The sequence below is a fragment of the Bidens hawaiensis genome, unplaced genomic scaffold (assembly GCF_021521415.1).
Source record: "Bidens hawaiensis isolate Kalapana, Puna unplaced genomic scaffold, B.hawaiensis_p1.1 tig00003775_1, whole genome shotgun sequence".
In the NCBI taxonomy this organism is placed as follows: Eukaryota; Viridiplantae; Streptophyta; class Magnoliopsida; order Asterales; family Asteraceae; genus Bidens; species Bidens hawaiensis.
The window spans coordinates 219,508-234,448 of record NW_027491217.1 but is presented as its reverse complement, the minus strand read 5'-3'; the positions used below and the strand labels follow the sequence as shown (position 1 = coordinate 234,448).

Genomic DNA, 14,941 nt, shown 5'->3' with positions numbered 1-14,941 from the left:
TGTTATTATGTTAATAAAATGGTGAATATTATGGATTTAAATATATAGTGGATTTAATGAGAGATACTGGACTCTGATTGGCTGATATGTTTACTACACGGATGGTCTCATTTTAATATTACCCGTTTGATTGTTTTTAATCTACGGTTGTGATACAAGATGGATGTAGCCTTGGATCAAAGTTGTAATCAATATTTTATATGAATGTGTTTCTATGCTTGATTCATTTTATCACAACTTAACCTACACTTAATGAAAATTTATAAAAAATATTTAGTTGAGTAGGAAATTAAGTTAGCTTTACAATGAATGTTTACATTACGGTTAACGATGAGTAAGTTAGGAGATAATTGAGTTTAAATCGGCGATGGTCAAAACGTATGTTTGGAAACGTATGTTATCATATTTTGAAGAGGTTTTGATAACATTTTAAGGTTTCTACGAAATTTTTTTAGCTTGTGTTATGCTTTATTGATTGGGTAACAAGTGGTTACAAGAATTTTTTAAAACACGTAAAAATTGAGTGTGATAAGTTGGTCGTAAAGTTACTAAAGATGAACACTCTAAAATGCTTAAGGTATCATTGTAAGTGATTACATTCGTTTTGGGGGAGATAGTTAAATTACTAGCATAATTATGTGACTTTATTTGATGTGCTTAGAGCATCCATAATCGGCAACACTTCCCAAGGTTCAATCCCACGTGACATCTTACAAACTTGGAAGAAATCAAACTTCATTATGGATTGATGAAGGTTTGCCACTACAAACTTGTAGCAAACTTAGAGTGTGGGTCCCCCCTCTCTCTCTCTCATACACACATATCATATAATATACACATATGCATACATATTTAATATTTTTTTAATAGGGTTGTAAAGGTTTGTTGTTGTGAAAGAAAGTAGGGTTTTTGAGAAAAGTTTGAAATATGATGTGACGATGAAGTGACGGTTTATATGCGTTTGTTGTTGTGGATGCTCTTAGATTAATGATTGTAATCCTATGTTTTTAATTATTTTTAGGATTTTAAGTTTAACATGCCAATATGTTTTGATATACATGTAAAGTATAATAGTTGCATGTATAGTAGGACATTAAAAAAGTTCCAATAGATTCTTATATAGAAAAACCAGACAAGGCAATAAAGTCTGAAACATAACATATCTAAAACACTACGAACCGTAATAATATTAACAATTCAAACTCATAAATAGCACATATTTTTGTTGGTGTCTATGCACATATAATGAAGTGTATGTTGGTGTTGGTCCAACTCTAGTTGTAAGTTGATAACACAATTTGAGTAATATCAAACAACTACTTATAAAAGTAAAACACAACATGTAACATTAGTTATTGAAACATTAGGAAGCATTGTGAATTAGCCAAGTTGCATCTTCTACCCAAACTTGTGGTTTAGTTGCCTATTCTGTTACTAAAGTTCGTGTTCTATTCGTAGAGTTCGCTACAAATTAATGTAACTTTTTGTCGACAAGTTTTGACATGACTTGTTATGAATTGACCCTTCTAAAATGACCTATTTTTTGCACTCACTAATGAAACTTTCTAGATTCACCATTGGTCTAAGGTAATAACTAAAAGAAGTAAGTTTATTATGCTGGTTGTTTATTTAATCAGAAATATTGGGCGAATTGAGTGGTTGATGTTGTATGTCTGAACCCGTTCGTTAGACTAATGCTACTTAGAGTAACGTTACGTTCTTTGTATGCATTCCTTTCGTTAACAATCGGGATTGAAATTTATGACAATATATTTCTTTATGCTTCGAATAACTATTATGTCGGGTTTCTAGTAGTCACCGGATATTTAAACATGTTAAACACTTTGTGATATCACATATATGTATAGTCATCGTTAATAGTTCTATTTCGGTATGAATCCTTTAACTTGTGCCTTTTATTTGTTAAACAAAGTTTACTCATCTGTTTTGGACAACAATTATGAATCGCACCTTAGTTGGTTCAGTTTATACCGTTGAGCCTTCATAAACCCACTTTTCTCTATTTGTGGGAATTCAAAGGATTTAGAAATAAATTATTATAACACCATGTGTTTGTTTTGTTAGAATTGAATTCTTAATTTCATTTTGGGGTGTTCGGTTGACAAAGAATTGGAATTGGAAGTCAACTCCTTCAAATTCTATTAAATAAAGGAATTCCAAATTATTCTAAAATGTAAAGGAATTCAAGTAAATTCATTAGAATATTTGATTGGTCTGCACTTCGGGTATGTTCGTGTTCAGGTCGATGCTCCGGGTCATAGCCCTTTCAGTCAGCGCTATGGATTGGTTCGCATCGGTTCGACGCCCCGGGTCAGTTTGTGTTTGGTTTGACGATTTCGCTTTGGTTCTACACTCTAGGTCAATTCGGTTCTACTATCTCGGACAGTTCGCGTTCCGTTTGACGTTCCGGCTCACTTCGGTTTGATACTCAATGTCAGTTCACTTTGGTTCGGCACTCCATGTCATTTCGTTTCAACGCTCCACGTGAAAGCGCGTCTAGTTCAACTCTCGGGGTCAGTTTGGTTTGATTGTCCATCCGAATGCGACCCACACCGTTGCCCAACGCAGTCCGCATCACCAAGCCAAACGCGACCTGGATGTGACCCAATTGTCAACAAGAAAGCGTTCTAATGCGTCAACCCGAACGCGATCGAACTGCCGACACGGAACGTCGGGCTAAACGCGACATGAAACGTAGACTCGCACTGTTGACCTCGGCACGAACGCTACACAAAACGTAGACCAAGACCGTATACTCGATTAGTCAACTTGAAAACGACCGAAATGTAGAGCCGAACGCAACTTAGGTTTTTGACCTGAAAGTGGTCGGGCTGGCTGGAGATGAGGTGATATTTGTGGTGATAGATTATAATTCATTTGTCAATCGAACACATAAAGAATGGAATTGTATTTCATTTTCTTCCAATTCATATTGGGATGTTCATATTCCAAATCCAATTCTTTTCAATTTCAAACCCTATGTAAATTCCAATTCCAATTCCAATTTCAGTTTCAGTTTCATTTCATTATGTAAAACGAACACGACATAATAGTGTAAACTAATGTATTATGTATGCATAATTTAATTGGAGTGGGCCCAATTACTAATTAAGGTATTGGGTGAACATCGGTTTAAGTTCATTAAGAGCATCTATAATCAATCTAGGACGCTCACAAACCGTCACATTTGATGCCATATCCAGTTTCAAACATCAAACGTCTGAAAACCACCACATTATCACATATTTTTACAATTAATTTATACTAATTAAATAATATTTTATGTTATGTACATATTTAAGTAATATAATTTAAAATTAAATAAAAAATGAAAATAGAATATATCTATAATCTATAATATATATAAACGAAGACATAAAAATCCTACGTGTCGTGATGTGGTGGCTCCCCATTTTTTTGGAGTCACCAGATTTGCTTGATTTTTAAATGGAGACTTCTCATGCATTTGACCCGAATTCATGGGTATGGGTCTTACCAAACCTAGATATTCCTTAAACGGGTTATAACATCTCATTAAATTAAAAATTATTCTCATCAAATTATTTATGTAAAAACCCTATAAAATAGGATATAATAAAAATAATATCTTATTTATTTTTAAAAAGATATATATATATATATATATATATATATATATATATATATTATTTAAATTAAAAAAACAATTTGATAGTAAAAAAAATAAACGGGTCTTGGTTCTCATCAAACCATAAGTATATTATTAACTTTCATAAATATTAATTATAATTAAAAAACCAATTTCATAGTAAAAAAAATAAACGGGTCTTGGGTCTCATCAAAACCATATAGCTTTTAAACCGGGTTATAACATCTCATTTATTTGTGAAACAATTTATCGTCAAACCATAACTCCATAAGTATATTATTAACTTTCATACAATAAAAAAATATAAATTAAAAAAATAAATAAATATTAGAACAAACAATATAAAACAACCCCCGTAATATATATATATATATATAAAAACGAAAACATAAAAATCATACGTGTCGCGATGTGGTCGCTCCCTATTTTTTTGGAGTCACCAGATTTGCTTGATTTTTAAATGGAGGCTTCTCATGCATTTGACCCTAATTCACGGATATTGCTTATCAAACCCAGATATTTCTTAAACGGGTTGTAACATCTCATTAAATTAAAAACTAATCTCACCAAATATTTGATATAAAAATCCTATAAAGTAGAAATATACTAAAAATTAATATATGATTTATTTAAAATATATATATAATTATAATTAAAAAACCAATTTTATAGTAAAAAGAATAAATGGGTCTTGGGTCTCATCAAACTCATATAACTTTTGAATCGAGTTATAATATCTCATTTATTTGTGAAACAATTTATCATCAAACGATAAGTATATTATTAAATTTCATAGAATAAAAAAATCAAAAAATTAATAAATATTAAAAACAAATAATATAAAACAACCCCCGTACCCGAATTCAGGAGTATGAGTCTTATCAAACCCAGATATTTCTTAAACGAGTTATAACATCTCATTAAATTAAAAACTAATCTCACCAAATATTTGATACAAAAATCTTGTAAAGTATGAATATACTAAAAATTAATATCTGATTTATTTAAAAAAAAAGATATATGTTATTTATAATTATAAAACCAATTTTATAGTAAAAGAAATAAACGGATATCGGGTCCCATCTAACTCATATAGCTTTTAAATTGGGTTACAACATCTCATTTATTTGTGAAACAATTTAATATCAAACCATAAGTATATTATTAAGTTTCATACAATAAAAAGTTTAAAAATTCAAAAAATAAATACATAAATATTAATAGCAAATAATATAAACGACCCCGTAATACGGGGATAAAAACAGTGTTATATAAATAAAATTAAAAGGACACGTGAATAAAATAAAACGACACACAAATGAAAAATACACACAAACTAAAAGGTTGATTACTTAGCGGTAATCGTCATTTGATCGGTTTAAACCCTTCTCGATATAGATTAAAATATGGATTGCAATCCGACCTGTCATGCACTTGACCATCTTCACCGTAGCGTTGTCTGGTTCTAAAACTGGAGCGTCGTATGTTTGTCAAACCAAAGTGTTGTCTAGTTTGCCAACCAAAGTATTGCTCGACTCAACAACCGAAAGGTTTTTCTATAAACCTTGTGGAAGCGGTTTCATAACCGAAAAATTGTTACCACATTGGTTCTTCGAGGTGTGTGTGGCCGTTTTTATGAAAGGGGTTGAAAGGTTTTAGAGACGATTGGATACATGTTTGATAAAAGGTAGTAATAATATATGGAAAAGATTGAATAATTTGTAAGGTAATTTTTTTTACAGTTTGGAAATAATAATATTTTTGAACTTTAAAAACTTTTAAAAAACTTAATTCACTTAAGGGATGAATTTATATTTTTTTTAAATACGAGCCCCCATCAAATAATCCGTGTTTGAGTTTGAATTGACCGAAGAGGGAGGCAGACTTCTTCAATGATGTCATTTATAATTTGAGAAGGTTTGGAAATCCAGACGTTACCACAAGGGAGCGTTACCACAAGGGAGCGTTGTGGATGTTCTTAGATAGGTGGGACAATCAAAGTCATTTACAAGTTACGAAGTTTAATATTAAATGTTCTCCCTCCGGTACTCCAAAGTCGACATGTGTTGGCCTAATCCTTCAATAGGGAGAACACTTAAGAAATCTTGAGCCCGAGGAGATGAGCCGTGCCCGGTTTGCCGTAAGGTTTGTTTGGATTCTTTTGGCGAGCATGCGGTTCACTGCAAAGAGTTGCCTGGGTTTAAATACAGACATGATTTGGTGAGAGATGTTCTATGCGATGTTCTTAAATGAGCCGGAATTTCGGCTAAAAAGGAAGCCCCCATAAACTTTCTTACGGATCCTCAAGAAGGAAGATCTACATTACAACCGGCCGATATACTTGTTTTTGGTGGGTAGGGGGGAAACACGCTTGTGTCGACCTCACAGGAGTGTCCCCTCTTGTTGGGATTAGGGACACTGGATTTGTAGTAGGCCAGGCAGCATTGAAGGCGGCATCGGGTAAAGTTGCTAAACACGAGAGAGCTTGTTTGGAGAATCAACACGTGTTTATCCCCTTCGCCTTTGACACTTTTGGTTTCTTAGCTCCGGATGCCGTGGACCTTTTGAATAGGGTTCAGAAAGTTGTGTATAGTAACGTATCAGCCCATAAGAATCAAAACTTTGTTTTTAGTCGAATTGGGTTTGCTATCCAAAAGGGGGTTGCGGCGCAGCTTGTTACCCGCTTACCTGCCACTTCATTGTAAATCGTTTGGATGTTTTTATGAAATATAAAATGAGCCAATTCTATTAGGGCTCGAAAAAAAAAATTAAATAAATGCGAAATATTGGCTTGTAAAGTAAGTTTGTTACATAAACCAAAACCAAACCACTAGTAATGATCTTTTACAATTGTTTATTCAACCAAACCATTTCCACCATAATATGAATATTAATCGGTCATGACTCATGAGTTAATCAATAACCTTATATACTATCAGAAAATTGGTCCATTTGTGTGGGCAATGTGATGCTTGATTTTTTTTTATCTTCTATTTGAAAGTAGAACACAAGTTTTTGATAAACAACTTAACCAAGCAAATGGCTTGGTCATATACAACATTTGTCAATACCAGACACCTAAGTTTTAACAATTTAAATCTCTCACAGAGTTTAATAATTAACTTTGATCCATTAATAAACAATAACAATTCTTTTCATAAAAAATAATAACTAGTTTTAATAAGATGACCGTTCAAAGAATATTTTTAGGTATGTTTCGACATATATTTTATTGGCGTGTACGGTTACTATAGCGAATATGAACCAAAACAACACAAATTTCTGACCACGTCTTCGCCAAATCTCGAGGGTTAAATTTTCGCTAGTTTTTAATAATATCATACTCCTATCAGTTATAACAATTTGTGCTCAAGCTTAAACTCCTATACATACACATATGCTATATCACTATGTAATATAGTGATGTAACTGTATCCTTTTCTAATAGGCAAACATTATATAGAGATGAGATGAAGAAAAACCAAGCAAAAGGCTTCTTATAGGCTTACAACGGAACAACAGAAGGAAAACATGACATAGTGAAATTGCAATTAACCTTCATGCAAGATAACTAGTTAACTACTATTAACTAGAGATGAGAGTTTTCGATACGAATACCGATTGCACCCGGTACCAAATCGGTACCAAGTTTTAAGTTTTCGGTACCGGTACTGGTACGGTATCTCCCGAATTTTGCATGGAATACTGGTAGCGGGTACCGAATAGTACCGGTACCAATCACATTCCTACCATGAACATGCAAACATAGGTAAATGGAATTGACAAACATATGTATGCTAACTTGACATAATGGACATGGGCCTGTGATGACTGTAGTCTGGGCCGGGTTGCCTGACCCGGAAGCGGGTTTACGTCGGTGATCTGGGAGGTCCATCAATTTTCATACTTTTAAAACCTACGAATAAGCAACTGGTACCTAACCATGTACTTTCGATACTCACCTTTTGAGATTTCAAGATCGGCACAGTACCAGTATTTTGCCTACGGTACATGTACCCACTTTTTAAGGTTACGGGATCGGTACGGTACCCAAGTTTCAGTACCGAGCTCATCACTAACTGCACAAGCTCTTAGCAAGCCACACCCTTTTCACATCACCAACACAACAAGATTTCATGTGAATCCCCTTAAACTAGAGGTGTACAAAACCGGTTTTTTTCCCAAACTGAACTGGTTTATAAACCGAACTGGTTTGGTCAAAGCCTAGTCAAAACCGGTTTAAGAGCAAGTGAGGTCGACCTGGTCCAAGTCGGTTCGGTTTAAAACCGGTTTTCCTCAAACCTGTTAGGTTTTAAACCCAGTTTGGTTGTTCAAAAGGAGAACCGGTGTCAAAACCGGTGATTTGGGTCGGTTCATGAACCGATTTGGGTGAAACCGGTTCTTCTCAAACCGGGTCGGTTCGGTTCGTTCTTCTCAAACCGGGTTCGCTTTAGCCAATCAAATATGCAATGCACCAAAACAACATAAAAAAAACTCCCAATAAAAAGTCTACTCTTAAGTTGATAATTTAAACAAAAAACCAACCATCCCATATGACAATTTGATCCAAACCCCCCATATATTTCCCCTAAAATCGCACAAAAAACATGTACGGGACCAACCCAAATGCGATCAAGACTTCAACTTAAAACAGACAACAAACAACACCGATCTTCTTGAGCTTTCTTCCATCAAAAGATTTTCCCTTTTCTTTTTCTTTCATGTGTTTGCTGATTGAGAAGGTACGCCCCTCGAATGGTTGTGATCGCCTTCATATGTGACGATAAGCATTGCTGAGTCATCCAAACACCTCTCCACATGCTTCCTTGCGGGACAGCCTCTCATACTGCTACATTTGTAGTAACCCCTGTTCGTCATCAACCAAAAAAACATCATCTCAAATGAGTTCGTTAAAAAAAAACTAAAGAACAGATCAACTGATTAATATCAAGATTTTGATTATTAATGTAATGAGATTGTGTCTAGAATCTTTGTTACCATTCTTTAGTTGGATCAAATTTGAAGTATTAGTATGTTTTTTTTAATGTAAATACTTATTGTTGTCATAATATTGGAATTCATGATTTACACATTCATGAATAATACTTTTTGTAAGTGTTTGTGGTCAACCCAGCCCAGTTTTGACCAGCCCGTTTTCGACCCGAGCGTATTACCAATCTGTCACCTCGTCCATTTTGCCATTTCTAACTAAACTGTCTTTATACACACGAGTACATTATATAAAAACTGACACAATTAGCGCTGTAAACGAGCCGAGTAGAGTCGAGCAAGAGTGTGCTCGAGCTCGAACTTAATCGAGCTGGCTCGAGCTCGGCTCGTTTTATTATCAAGCTGAAATTCAAGCTCGAGCTCGGCTCGTTTAAAGCTCGAGCGAGGCTCCTTTAATTTTTTTAGATTGTTTTATTTTTTATTTTTTTATTTTATATTTTACAAATTTTGATATATAAAAGACAAAAATTATAATTTTAACATACATATTATATAAAATTTATAAACTAGAGAATTTGTAACTTTATATGTTTTATTTTAGCTATTCTTTTATAAGGTTTTAGATATCGGGTGGCATAATATATGCATAAATTTTATTTATTTATTTCTTGGTATACTATTATTATAAATAGATATTAAAATTTAGGGTTTAATCTAAACGAACCGAGCTAACGAGTCGAGCCCAGACCGAGCCACGAGTCAAGCTGACCCTGGCTCGAGCTCGGCTCGTTCAGAAATCGAGCCGAGTCGAGCCGAGCTCATTTAGAATTGAGCTTTTTCGAGCCGAGCTTTTTTTGAGCGAGCCACGAGCCACGGCCTTTTTGAACAGCCCTAGAGTCTAGACACAATGCGCAAGCTCGTGTCATACTGTGTATTTGCTTTTTACTTTCTCTTGGTTCATGTACACTCTTTTTAAACATTATTGATTCGAACTTCTGTATCCTTTTAATAGAAGAAAACATTTTACCAAAACTGAGCGTCAACACTACACGGGGTGCGTTTTCATGTAAGCACTATCAAAAAATTTTATTTTGTTTCAATAATTAAATTTGTAAACACTCTGCTTAGATTCATTAACACCACTTCCTAGTCAAATGTGAACTCAATAATCCATAAAAATGTTATATATGTGTAACTAACAACTAATAAAGAACATGCTTTTTAATGAAACCACCTTTTGTAAACAGCTTTTTTCTTACATAATTACATATATCATGCACTTGAGTTAATTTAGCCCTGCTTGCGGTGCGCACATATGATGTATATATGTGTGAACCCTCGGGTGGGCAAAAGTGAAATTGCACTAGTTTTGACGTTATTTTACTAATCTCGTGAAAATAACGTTAAAAGTGACGGACGGTTAATCAGGCATCATGTAGTGGCGTTGATAGCCGAAAGACAAGGGTACATGCACCGATCAGCCGGTCCCGATGATTGAGTGCTATGTGCCTTATGTCCAAGGCTTGATGCAAAACTACTATCGAGCCGGGGGTCTCACCGGAAGCAGCCTCTCTATCCTTATGGGGTAGAGGTAAGGCTGTCTACATCTTACCCTCCTCAGACCCTACCATAGCTTTGCTATTGGTGGGATATACTGAGTACGATGATGATGATGATGATGCACTTGAGTTAATGCAAACCAAATAGGGACAATTCCCAAAATGTCCATACTAGTGATTGAAGTCAAGGCTTTGTCTACTTAAATATTTTCTTCCCAAAATGCCCACTGAAAAAACCATCGTCCGATCATTAATTACAAGCATCATATGCTATTGTAAAAACGCTGTACGCCTTTTTTCTTTGATGAAGAATTTGTTTGAATACGAAAATAATATAATTGATATTACTCTTATTTTTTGTTTTCCTTTTCTAAAATTTAAAAATATATAATTTTATAAAATTTCGAATATATCGTTGCGATGTGCTTATTTTTATCTACGGGTCAACATAAGTTTTACTCAATACCGAGCCATGTCAAATTTATATCAAACGTTCGATTTAAATTTGACCAAACTCGGATATGAGTAAAGCTTATGTCAATGTGTTGATAAAAATAATCATACTGCAATGGTATATCCGAAATTTATAAAACTATATATTTTAAAAAGAAAGAAAAGAACAAAAAAAGAGTAATATTAAACGTATATAAAGTCGGCTCTTAATTATAAACTTATTTAAAAGACACGTGACTTCTATCGGTTGGATAAGTATATCGTTGTCTAACAATATATAAGATAGGAGTCCACGGTAAACGAGATGGACATTTTGGGAAAACTTTAGTCAAATGGACAAAACTTGATGTCTTTTAGGAGAACGGACATCATGTATGGGAATTTTCCCGAACAAATATGGTAAATGAATGCTAGTGTGTAATAATATTCCACATACGATGGATTAAACTGCAACATAATATTTATTAAAAAGTTAATATAAACCGCAAGTATTTGAGTCGTTTACCTTGGATGAGGAGAACCCTTGATCGGTTTCTGGCCATATTTCCTCCACGAATACTCATCAGGCGGAATATCAGCAAGCTTGTTACTAACAGCCGGTACTTTGATTGACCTCTTAACCCTATGTTTCCTGATTAACAAAACCGAAAACAAAATACAAACATGAATTTTCAGTAATAAAATTGATAATAAAATGTCACGGGCAATAAATCTAAGACCGACACTAACCTCTTTTTGCAGTGACATCTACCCGAACTCCCACACTACAAGCTCCCATCTTCTCCCCTAACCATACACCTCGGTTTATGTTGGTGCGAACCTTGATCAGCCGACCGAGTTGACCCGACTAAATGAAAAGAACTCCCATCTAAAGTAGTCACACTTCCTTCCATACTCAACGACGACATAAACGACCGGTTCGACGAAATAGTAGGCGTACAAACCGCACTATCAAAATTCAAATTTATCCCACTATTGCTACGCTTATACATCATCTCGGTCTGCTGTTTAAGAAACTGGTAGTTAAGATGAAGATTAGGGTTTTGTTGAGAACTCCCAATCTGAACCGGGCTCTTCCCGATTGAGTTCAACTCGAGCGTCGGGTACGTCGGGTACATCGGGTGATTGTTCGATGATAAAAATGTGTTCTTGACGCCATTCGGAACAGTTTCTTGAACCGCGTGAGTCTGGTTTAACGGTGTGAGGTGAAACCGAAGGGGTGTTGGTGGTTCTTGAATATTGGGGTTTTCTTGAAGAATGTTTTGAGGAATAAAGTTATGAACTTTACTCAATTTTCTTACTCTGGAATGAGTTAAACCTAAACCATCATCTGTTTAATAACAGCTTCATCTGTTTGTACCATTAAATGTTGTGATTGAACATGATCTTTAGGTTGAGCTAATAAATTAAGTATTTTATGGCAGCTTTCAACTGCAGCTTTATTAGCTGCTTCCATCTCCTCCATAAATCCCCAAATTCAAATCCCCTAAAAAAACCCTAATTTCAAAAAAAAAAAAAAACCAAAATTAGAATCTTGTTACCAAATTAATCAAAAATTTCACAAATTTATCAAATTAAAACCCATAAAACACCCAAAGACAAAATACCCAGATGAAATTTCATATTATTTCATAGTATTATCTTGATTCTTGATAATTAAAAGGGTAAAGTTCCAATTTTTTATTAAAAAAAAAACAAGAATTTACAAATCAAAAGCAAAATCAATAAAACCAAACAAAACCCACAAATTAAAACCCATAAAAAACCCAAAAATAAAATACCCAGATGAAATTTCATATTATTATCTTGATTCTTGATAAACTAAAAACAAGAATTTAAAGAAACCAAAAGCATAATCAGCAAAACCAAACAAAACCCACAAAAAATAACATCTTAATTGAATGAAAAAAGTAATAAATCAAAGTAAAGATGATACCTTTGTTCATGAGGTATATTAAGAACCCTAAAACAAGATTCTTTAAATCTTCATGTTTGGTGTAAAAGAGAAGACTTTCAGTTGATTCAAGCAGAGAATTCACACTTACAATGCTTTTATTTTATTATTTTATTTTTATTAATATTATTATTTTTAGAGAGAGAAAGTTGAAGTTGAGAGAGAGAGAGAAGCGTGAGAAGAGGAGAGGAGAGGAGAGGATGTACATTATATAGTAGAGGTGGTCAGGAAAAAAAAACTGCCATCTCTGCAGCAGATTTCAATGGCGGGTCCCACCTGTTGAACTTGGTAATACTTTTATTATTATTATTATTATTATAAAGAATTACATAAATTGTCCATTTATATTTACATCAAGTTTCAGTGGTTGTCCTTTATCTTTCATAAATTGTCATTTATGAAAGTAATATTTTTCATAAAATAACCAGTTTTGACCCTAACTTATACCGACCAAACCGGTTCTTATGCGTTGCGATGACGACACGGCTCGTCCGTTTTGCCAACTATAAGAGAACACAAGTATCGAATTTGACCCATTTACTTAAAGGGTCGAATACAAGTTGAACTTGCCCAAAATGTTCCAAGTCATACGAAAAGTGAGCTTGTTTCAAGTGAAACTTGTTATTACCCGTTATGTAAATCATTGTAAAAAAATTGTTGCAAAGATTTTATTAACAACAAATAAGTATCCCACTGAAAACCAAACCATCATTCCTCTCATATATCAAACAATTATAAGATTCTTGTATAGATTATAGAACACAAACAAATCATAATAATAAACAACCAACTTAAAAGAAACACATTAGTATTTCGAATACCCTACTCATGATCTTATTCCTTACAATGATTTTGTATAAAATCGGTTTGCAACACCCATAATTACAACCATTTTCATATCATTTATAATAGTCAAGTATACTTTATGGACTTAACTTGTAAATTTTTTTTAACGAGTGTTGTGTCTATAACAGACAACACAATGTCATCACCACCAGGATACTCTTTCATGAATATATGAATTTTGCTTCATGAATTTAAATGGATATCATAAAGTAAAAAAAAAAACTCACCATGACCTCATTATATTTTAGGGATCAAAACAACTTATTTTCTATATCAATTTAGCATGAAACTCTAATTGGTGCAAGTTTGTGACAATGAATAAGCACAATGAATTTCACTATCAGTGATAAAAAAATGCACATAATTATTATATATGAAAGAAAGAGTACTGGTATGCATTATCATCAATCTACTATTCTTCTTGAGTGTTATATTATATCACTTTAGCAAAAGTTATCAATACATATAAAACATTTTTATTATATAGAACTAATAGTAAAAAATAATCAAATGAAATGAACCATTTTCGTATTGCTCAAAGTAAAGACGAATCATGGTATCTTCTGTATCGATCACTAATAAACTAAAAGCATACAACACAAATTTACACACAGTAAAATGAGTTTCAAAAGTTCTATATACGTTCTTTTATTTCTATTTTTTTACTTTATTTACTATAATAAAATGATAGATAAATCATTAACATGGAAAGTATAAATATTTATTCATTGTTTTAATTAGATAGTTATGAGTCTTATGACTTTCAAAGTTGAATAACAATGATGCCACTTGGTAAAAAAATGGTACAATTAAGTGTCATGTGGCAAATCAATGTTTTTGTTTATTATAACAGTAGATATATACAATGGGTTGCTACAGTAAAGTTTATATATTTGCAAGTTCAGTTCTTTGTTGCTTTGATAAATACAATATAGCACTATAATTTGTGTGTTTTGTGTATGATGTTTGGAACCTTGGTACAACCTTATGAGCTTCATAACAAATAGATGTTTATGTCGTTGAACAAGTAGTCGGTAATCAGCTATGCGATTAGGCTAGCGAGGAGGTTGGAGAATGGAGATAGGCGGCGATCTCGCCGGGTAGTCTGACTAAGTGTTTATCATTTTACGTATTGATGGCTAAGGGTTTCGACTACAACCTTTTGGTGCGACAATTGTAGTTTAGCGGCGTTGATATGATGGAATCAATTAAAGTTATATATAAGAGCTCTCAGATATTCTATGACGGCCTTGTGGAGATGAAGATCGTACAGTAGCGGAGATTATTTTTGTTTGTTAATATACAATTCATGTTTGTTTGAACGACAAAATATTATTCACTTTACAAAATTGGTTTCTTTAGCAAACTATAAAAGAAAGGCAATCAAACCTGCGCAATAAAATAAATTGCATATATGTGACAAACAATGGAATCAAGTCATTTGCGGGATAAATATTGTAAAGTTATCATTTTCAATTTATTATTGATATAATACGTCTTATATTCTTTTAGGCATATCACGACTTTATT

At 33.4% G+C, this 14,941-nt stretch overlaps 1 pseudogene across 1 annotated transcript; it reads right to left on the bottom strand.

Annotated features, from left to right (window-relative positions):
• Positions 1-8,171: 8,171 nt before the first annotated feature.
• On the bottom strand, positions 8,172-12,727 carry LOC143624365 (putative WRKY transcription factor 21; annotated as a pseudogene). Its single transcript, XR_013152096.1, has 4 exons — positions 12,548-12,727; positions 11,341-12,108; positions 11,117-11,242; positions 8,172-8,516 (listed from the first exon to the last, which is right to left on the bottom strand). The product of XR_013152096.1 is annotated as a putative WRKY transcription factor 21 (transcript).
• Positions 12,728-14,941: the final 2,214 nt, after the last annotated feature.